We start from the raw sequence: 10,280 nt of genomic DNA on the forward strand, positions 1-10,280 counted from the left end.
TTTCTACTACTCTTCTATCTTTTTTCTTGTCTAATCAATCTTATACTACTATCTTCTTTCTTGTTGTATTAATCTCTAATGGCTTTTCATCTCAAAGGGGTGAAGCATACAACCATGACATGCGAAATTCGTAAAGCATTGTGCGAGTATACAAACGAGAATTCAGCTTCGTCTCACAATAGAGCTACAAAAATGGCTTTTTATAATAGTTTTGAAGAGATTCTTATGTTCAAACTTTGATAAGGTACTTATTTTTTAAAATATTTTTTTAGGGCCCTAAGAGGGAGGCGACTAGACGGCTCATAGATTTTTTTTTTGAGAAAAAAAAAATTGGACAACAGATTAAGTATGTACGTAGCCCGCCAACACACTTAATTATTTAAATAGGTGCAGAACTTGTCGCCCGCCTGACGAGCTCGAACCCAAGACCTTATAGTGAGAATATCCACTTCTTGTTGTCGTATGATTGCATAGATTTTCCTTACCCAGGGGATAGTTGTGACGAAAAAAAATTTTTTACTTACATATGTGTCAATAGGCTTAGCTAAAGAGAAAAACTGTGAGTGCATTTAATTTATATGTAAATCTACTGGCAGTTATAATGAGACAAATTTATCATATTTGTAGATTAATTATTTGATGAGAAATGAAAAAATAACAAAACTATATGAATTTGGAAATGTAAAATTGGGAGGATGAATTCCCTTAATAAGTTAATTCAATTCAAAAGAGTAACTATAAGGACAATTAAGAAACATGGTTGATGTCAGTTATTAGATAATTTGGCTAAAATTTGAAATGAGCTCTCAAATTTTGGTTGTCCAATTTGATATTTCCTACCTCCAAATGAGATGGTTGCGAAATCTAATAACCATTTTCGTTATAACTTTCCGAGTCCGAGAGCCCAAACGACATGGCCCAATATATCATACGGGCTTTCTTTGGACTTTATTTTTTCTTTTTATCTTTTTTGATGAAAATAAATGAAACCCTAAATATAATACAAATCCTATAAATAGAGTCTACTAATACCTAGCCGCCGTATCCAAAACTTTACAGTGAAAGAGTGGGATAAGTGAGACTCAGACACATCAAGTTTGGAGACAACCATAAGGAGGACATGACATTGGTTGTTGATGAAATCGTTCGGGTGGACGACAATAGTCTTAGTTGGTGTTTTGTGAACACATTGAAATTTTATGCGAAAAGAAATAAGGTAACGTGAAAACACAATTCTAATTCCTCATGACATTGATTTGAGATAAAAAATATTAATATCGAAGATCTATATACTAAATTTTACGAGTATTCTTATGTGCATTTGACCTTAATTGTTTTCATGATAACAGGTGATTGAAATCATCCTTTCAAGAATAAACCAACCAACACCTAAACGGTTTCTTGTGACCGTTACGATAGAAAATGAGTGTGTGGAGGAAAATTCCTACATAAATTTAAAGAAGAAGAGTTTTTCAAAATATGAGAAAGTAAGTGTTATTTGCTTTTAAATATGTTAATATCTATGATAAATTGATATAATAACATTACTTTTCAATTTTATCTTGCAGAAAGTTATTTATTCATTAAAGATTTATTATCCTAAGTTCCAACATTAAATTCTCAAGTTCGATTCTCATTGAAAAGACGATGCAAATTGATTTACCAAAGAGAGTGCACAAACCTGTGCAATACTTTAGAGGATCTAGAAAGACTGACGAAACAGATTATAAACTTGCTCAAGTTGATTCTTTCAATTAAAATTAGTTCATCATTTATAGCGTCTAAAGTTTTTTTTTTTTTTTTACTGTTTGGGATTTTGTAACATTAATGTTTGGTTGAAATTAGTTGAGAGTATAAGAAAATATAAATTGTATTAATTTTATAATGCTGTTGAATTGGTTGTATAAAAAAATGAATAATTTTGTTAATTAAATTGTTTACTCTAACTTAATTTATTGTTATGAAATTTTATTATCATTATTTAATATTTTAATCATGATATTTTACACAATTATTTAATAATATTTTTATTTAATATATACATTATAAATTCATTTTTGTTATTATTTTTATTTATGTTATTTAAAATTTTACTATTAAAATTTTAATTTAATTTTTAACTATTATGTTTAATTTCATTATTGTAATTACTAATCTTTTTTGTTTCAAAGATAAGACTTTTTCGTAATTAAATATTCTTCTTATTAGTTACTCCATTTTATACCATAGATTCTAATATAATATAATTTTTTTTTATTAAAATATAATTATATATACTGTTGAGATATAAATTTAGCCTATCAGTTTAATTAATGATAATTAAATATTTTATATGTTTTATAATTTTTATTTGATAAAAATATTAGAATTTAAAATAAATAATGTTTAAAAAGACTATTTTCAATATATTAAAATATAAATTAATTATCTAAAATTATGTTATTAATTAGTTATGTAATTAATTAATAATTAAGTTAATAAATATTTAGGATAAAATTAAGAGAAACCATCTAGGTAAGACAACTCAGAATTTTTAAACCCAATAAAATTTAACACTCCAACTATTATTTTTATTTTCTTTACAAATTATAAACAATAAAATATTATATATATATATATATATATATATATATATATATATATATATATATATATACTTAGAAGTAATCATCACCTTTATTTAAGGCACATTGGAATATTAATAAATACAAAGATATAAACACTATTGTCAACCAAACAAGACTTCTATAAGAGATAAAAAGTATTAAATAAAAATATTTTTTTACAGATTTACTTAATCTGTCCAAGATTAAGTAAATATTGAACTATATATAATTAATTTGTTTTTAATTAATGATAATATCAGTAATCTTTATAGACATGCCTTATCACCAAATAAACTTTTTGGAAAATAATCTCAATGCAAATATTTTTTTTTAAAATAAAACTGAACATATAAATTAAAATATAAATGATAATAAATCTACACTATTTAATTTTTTTTAGATAGTCTTACTTTTGTTTAAACTGTGTTTCAATCTATTTTTTTCAGCTAAAGTCATATATATATATATAAAATTATAAATTATAAATTATAAATTATAAATTCAAAGTTCAAAAAATTATGAAGCAAAACTATATTTTATACTAAATTTAGTGGACAAAATAATTTATGGCAATATGAACTAATTGTTAATAGTGATTCCTTAAATTGATATTAACATACACTGATTATATTGACCAAATTTAAACTGATAAAATCTTATATATTATATTTACAACTCTCTTCGTCAAATTTAATACTGTCTTTATAAATTTTTTTAAATATTTATTACTTATGAATTAACACTCTAAGAAAGTTAAGCTTTTACTTTTTCTTCCATTTTTTTAATATTATTTTCATTTTTTATTTATTTCAAATAGATTAAATTTGACTTCAGATCAACATAAAATAAATATATATTTTTTTTTGTCAAAAACCTAAAATGCTTTTTTCCTCATAATATTACTTTAAATTAATATTGGTCCTCAATTAATTTTTTCAATCAATTTTAACCCAAACTTTGATATTAAAGTCAATAAATAACTAATATTTTTATTGTTTAAATTTGGTTCTAAAATTTGATCTAAATGAATGCGGTTGAAAATACATATATTATTGTTTAAATATATTTATATTACAATTTAACCTAAAACAATATTAAAACCAATCACGTATTTTTCTTTATTTAATTACTATTAAACATTCAATATTTAAATTATTTAGCCCCAACTGTAAGGCTAAAATGGTAGGTCTTCCTTCGTATATCTTCACTTCATTTAGGTTTATGGTGGTCTAGGATTCATACTACTCTTCTTTTCAGGTTGGTAGTTCAGGTACATCGCCATGCAAGACTCCAAGATCTCCAAGAACTCCAAGGTAAATAAGACATCTTATCGACCTCAAAATTATAGAAACGTAGATGTTAGAAAACTTTGTGAAGTTCTTCAAAATTATCGACCTCAACATCGCAACCAAAATGACTAAATTCCCGTTCAAAGTTTTGAAATTAGCACAAGATAGTTCAAATACAACAGATTGCGCAATATACTGTATGAGACGTATTGAAACTTATTTGGTCTAGCCATAACAAATGTAAGTTACATATTTCACATTTTTATTGTTTTATAATTTTTATAAAATTGTTGAATTATCATGTTCAAATTTAAACAAAAATTTAAACAATATTTTTTAGAAATATTTAGAAATTATAAAAAAAAATTCTCATAAAGATATAAGTTGTATTTAAATAAGTAGTACAATGTTGTATTTTCTATATTTCAATCATATTCAATTATATTTGTTATTCTAGTTATTAGCAATTTTATTAAAGATAACTCTACCAATAATATTATTCCACTACATATTAATACTGGCAATGTCATAAAATCCAAAAATGACATTGTTGATGCAAATAATAAATTGGGGAGTATAATGTTAATATTATTCCACGTCATATTAATACATTGTTTATCTGTTTTTTGTTGCACTTTTATCTATTTTATTTTGGTTGTTTTGAATTTGATGTAGTTGTAAATGTAATGCAATTTTCAAATAAAATTTTATGATATATTCATACCAATTTACTCTTTATAAAATCATATTATTATTTTTGTAACTCATATAACTTTTTTCCTGAATTAGTTAATTAATTTTATATTTGCGACAAAAATATCTCTAATTCAAATATGACGAAAATAAATTTATATTAATAATTGCAAAACATACCACACTCGTTACAAAATATTTCTCATCCGACATTAATTAATTAATATTTAAAAGTTACAAATTTGAAAGGTCACAAATAATTAATTTGAATAGTTATCTTAAATCATTAATTATAAATAAATGAATTAAAGAGATAATACTAACAACTCATTAGTCATCAGTTACATACTCATTTATTTTCACTATTTAATTTTAGTCACATCTCGATCCAAATGTTATTATATAAACATCTAAAGTCTCATATTTTTAGTATTATACTTATTTTTGAATCTAAAAGGTAGTATTTTTCAAATCATTTATTCTTTAAACATTTTATACATACTGATTTATTTTCTATATATGGTGTGATTTATTATATATTAAATATATTTATTGTTTTTTTTTGTTATGGTTGTGTCTATTATTGTTATTATCAGGTTTTTCAAAATCATGAATTATTTTAATTGAGTTCCAAAAGGATTGTTGGTAAGGATCTTCGGGACAAGAATCAACCAAGAGTTAAAGATATACGGATTACTTTCTATAAGGTAAGTTTTACACCTATTTTATTTACGCTCTTAATCTCAATCTCTCAATCACCGCGTGTTTATAATTAACCATAATACGTTTTGTTAGATGCAATGCATTTCGCAATATTTACAACAAAGTCAGGTTTCTTAGACTGATAAATGTAATGCCTTTAGCCAAACTGTCTTATTTGGAAAATTTTGGTTGGACATTCCTTAACAGTCTAACATGTACGGAAATAAAGATGCTTATGTGTCTATCGATGTATGGATGTATGACTCCACGTAATTAATTTGTTATTTACGTGGAGCCATACATCATTTTGAGAGAGAACTCATAGGTGCAATATCGACGTAGATTTCGTCAAATTCTATTACTTGATTCCAACAATTTGTTGTAACCTGATTATTTGATACGTGACTTAACTTTGTTACGAGATAATCAAGATTCGTTTGTTACTTGCACACACATTTGTAGTTTACATGAAAATTTTCTGGATCCATATAAAGCCTGATGTAGTCCATTATGTTTTGATTTAGGTTGTTGTCGTTTTTTAAAGATTTTCATTAGAACGATTTGATCGAGTTTAATATGACTTAATCATGTTTTTTGAATAAATTATTGTTTTTCTTGCATGTTCCTTCTTATTTCTTGTGAATCAATGTTGAATTTAATACATTTTCTATTTATCAGTTTTTTATACATAAAACTCCTTATTTATTTAGTTTGTAATGATTTTTTTTATTTCTAAATTGTAGAGTTTAGTCACTTATGAGAGTTATTTAAGTCAATTTATTTAATTGATTAAACTAAATTATTTAATTAACATATTAATTATAACTATAACATCCTGTAAAATATATGAATTATTATACATTCATTATCATTCTTATTGATATGGAAGTTATAAAGATAATTGCGTTATTAAGTCATATACTTAGCTCAAATAATATTTTAAATTTTTTTTGCTAATTTATTAATAAGCTATATTTTCTTTATACATGCAGTTAACCACCAATATTATTATCACTACATGTCCATTGTGACCACGTCTAAAGTTACAAATATAACTCAAGACGATCTTATTTAATTTTTATGGAAAACAACGGCAAATGGGTGAGGGCTTTACGTATGGAATATCTTCGTTTAAGGAAGTCTCGAGATGACTTAATTGCTTATGAACGTCGTGGAAATTGTATTGTTTTGACTAATTTACAACAACTCGAGCGTCATATGAAAATGGTGAAGGCGAGAATGAGACGTTTCTATAGACGTATGCTAATAAACACTAAGCGACGGACACTTGGTTCTATTAACACTAATAGTCTAGAAGGTTAGCTTCGGTTAAAAATTAGCTTATTAGATGATTATTGGATTTTTTTTATAACTAACTTAACTTGATTTTATATTCATATTATTCATGCGTTTTAGTTATTATTTTTCAGATTTTCCCCTGGTACTATTACCTATATGGTTGTTTAAATATTTGTTTTTATTATAGTTGTTAGATTAGCAGGTTTGAAGGTCCTATTAGTAATTATTTTCCTTAAATAATTGATCAATTATTGGCATTTATTTTTTGGAATGAAGATACATTTGATGGTGTAAGCTTTAGTGTGTTACAAAGTTCTTTAAACTATTAATAAAAACAAATTATTATATATAACTTTATAGTTTAGATGAACAAGTTTGAAATAATTATTTTCCTTAACTAATTGGTCAATTATTTGCATTTCTATATTTTTTGGAATGAATATTTGATGGTGTAAGCTTTAGTGTTAAAAAGGGTATATTTGTATCAGTGAAATTAGAATTGGAATTGACATAGAAATCGTAATTTCAATTTCTTTAGAATTGATATTAAATTATAATTCAATTCCTATGTTTGAGAAAAATATAGAAGTTTAATTCCATCCCTTTGGGAAAATTATAGAATTGTAATTCAATCTCAATTCCTATCTTTGTAAATAATCACATTTATGTCACGTTTAACATTTTTTTAACACGTTTTCACACGTTTAACATGTTTTATACATTGTTAACACATCTAACACATTTAACACGTTTTTGACACATTTAACACGTTATCATGTTTTTCACACATTTAACACGTTTTTTTTATGTTTTTGACACATTTAACATGTTTTTGACACGTTTAACACGTTTTTTTTTTATATTTTTACACGTTTAACACGTTTTTGACATGCTTAACACGTTTTTCACGTTTCGGCATATTTTTCACGTTTTGACATGTTTAACACGTTTTTGACATGTTCCACATGTTTTTACACGTTTAACACGTTTTTCACGTTTTTGGCGCGTTTAAACACGTTTTTGACACGTTTAAACACGTTTTTGACATGTTTAACACATTTTTATACTTAAAACACATTTTCTCATTTTTAACAAGTTTTTCACGTTTTTGGCACATTTAACACGTTTTTGACATTTTTAATACGTTTAACATATTTTCACAAGTTCAACACGTTTTTCATGTTTTTGACATGTTTAACACGTTTTGACATTTTTAATACGTTTAACATGTTTTTCACACGTTTTGACAAGTTTAACAGGGTTTTCACGTTTTTGGCATGTTTAACACATTTTTGACATGTTTAACACGTTTAACACATTTTTCACATGTTTAACATATTTTTCACATGTTTAACATGTTTTTCATATTTTTGGCACGTTTAATAAGTTTTTGGCATGTTTAACACGTTTTTCACAATTTTGGTACGGTTAACACATTTTTGGCATGTTTAACACATGACAAGTTTAACAAAATTTTGGCATGTTTAACATATTTTTAGCAAATTTAACAGATTTTGGCACATTTAACACATTTTTCACGTTTTTGGCACGTTTAACACGTTTTTAATATTTTAACACGTTCAACATATTTTGGCACATTTAATACGTTTTTTGCACGTTTAACACATTTGACAAATTTTAACACGTTTTTGGCACGTTTAACACATAATGGCACATTTAACACATTTAACATGTTTTGACATGCAAAAAATGTGTCAAAACGTGAAGAACATGTGGAACATGTCAAAAACATGTGGAACATGTTAAACACATGTTAAACGTGCCAAAATATAAAAAACATGTGGAACGTGTCAAAAACATGTTAAACGTGCCAAAACATGAAAATGTGTTAAGCGTGTCAAAAACTTGTTAAACGTGTCAAAATGTGTTAAACGTGTCAAAAACATAAAAAAACGTATTAAACATGTATAAGACATGTTAAACGTGTCAAAAATATGAAAACGTGTTAAACGTGTCAAAACCTGTTAAACCTGCAATAAAACGTGCCCAAAGTATGCCAAAAACGTGAAAACATGTTGAACGTGTTAAACATGACATAAACATGTTAAACATGATATTAATGTGTGAAAAACGCGTTAAACATGTTAAAAACGTATTAAACATGTTAAAAACGTAAAAAACATGAAAAATATATCAAAAACGTATTACCGTGACAAAAACGTAAAAAATGTGTTAAACGTGCCAAAAACGTGTAAAAACGTGAAAAACATATTAAACGTGTTAAAAACATACTAAAAACGTGTTAGACGTGTCAAAACGTAAAAAGTGTATCAAATGTGAAAAAAACGTGTTAAACATGTAAAAAACGTGAGAACATGTTAAACGTGTAAAAAATATGTTAAACGTGACATAAACGTGTTTAATGTGTGAAAATGTATTAAACATGTCAAAAACGTAAAAAATGTGTTAAACGTGACAAAAACGTGAAAAATGTGTTATATATGCTAAAAACATGAAAAACGTGTCAAAAAAGTGAAAAACATGTTAAACGTGTCAAAAATATACCAAAAACGTGTTAAACATGCCAAAAACATAAAAATGTGTTAAATGTGTAAAAAATGTGAAAACATGTTATATTCCAAAAACGTGTTAAACGTGTTAAACATACCATAAACGTGTTAAACATGTCAAAAACGTGTTAAACAGGTCAAAAATTTTCTGGTAAGATTATTAGATGGAATGATCATTGAGTGAATGAATAAATGCTTAGCTAGGTAGTGTATCAAATTATCAATACTAAAGCTTTGAAATTAGAGTTGTTTACTATTTTCCATCTCTTGTTCATTTGCAATTATATATTTGTCCTTTTGGGATGTGCAATAATAAAATTATCCCTTTTCGTATGTGCAATTAGCCTGAAATTTGTATCTGTTAGCAATTTATCTATTATTCATTAGTCTTCTTATTTAGATTTTATTTTCTCATTAATAGGATGAACTTCTTTAAAATTAGAGATTTTTTTAGTGGGTATTTAAGAAACTTGAGACTTTTAGTTTGCTCTATTTTATATGCACTTAAATATATATTTGGTAAATTTAAACAATATCACTAATTATGTGGCATAAAAAATTGAAAAATATAAATTATTATTAAAAATTTAATAAAGATTGCAATATATATTGTAGAGTAAGATGTTAATTTTAGTGTTGAATTATTCTTAAATTTTAATAGAGATTACAAGATATATTAAAAAATACAATTCAATAGGTGTAGACATATAAAATAAGTTGTAATATATATATATATATATATATATATATATATATATATATATATATATATATATATATATATATTGCAAATGAAGTTGTAATATTTTCAAAATATAATAAACCTAAATGTTGGAACAAAGAATTCTAATATCTAGTTACAAAAGAAAATGCCAATAGAGTTGCAATTAGAAGTCTAAGATTGCAACTTCAGAATACCAATTACAAAATAGTGCCAAATATGTATAATGTTGCTATAGAAGTTGAAAATTGAATTTTTAATGTAATTTAAGTGGAAAATTGTATAGTTCCAATTCAACCTATTTAATTATTATCTTCATATAGATAGATAAAATGAGAACAAATTAGAGTATGATTATTTGTTTTATGTAAGTAATATTTGTTTGGTTACATTTGTTAAAATTTTATATTTTTGTAGTTATGATTTTTTTTATTTGTGA

Source organism: Impatiens glandulifera, chromosome 3 (genome assembly GCF_907164915.1).
Source record: "Impatiens glandulifera chromosome 3, dImpGla2.1, whole genome shotgun sequence".
Taxonomy (NCBI): Eukaryota; Viridiplantae; Streptophyta; class Magnoliopsida; order Ericales; family Balsaminaceae; genus Impatiens; species Impatiens glandulifera.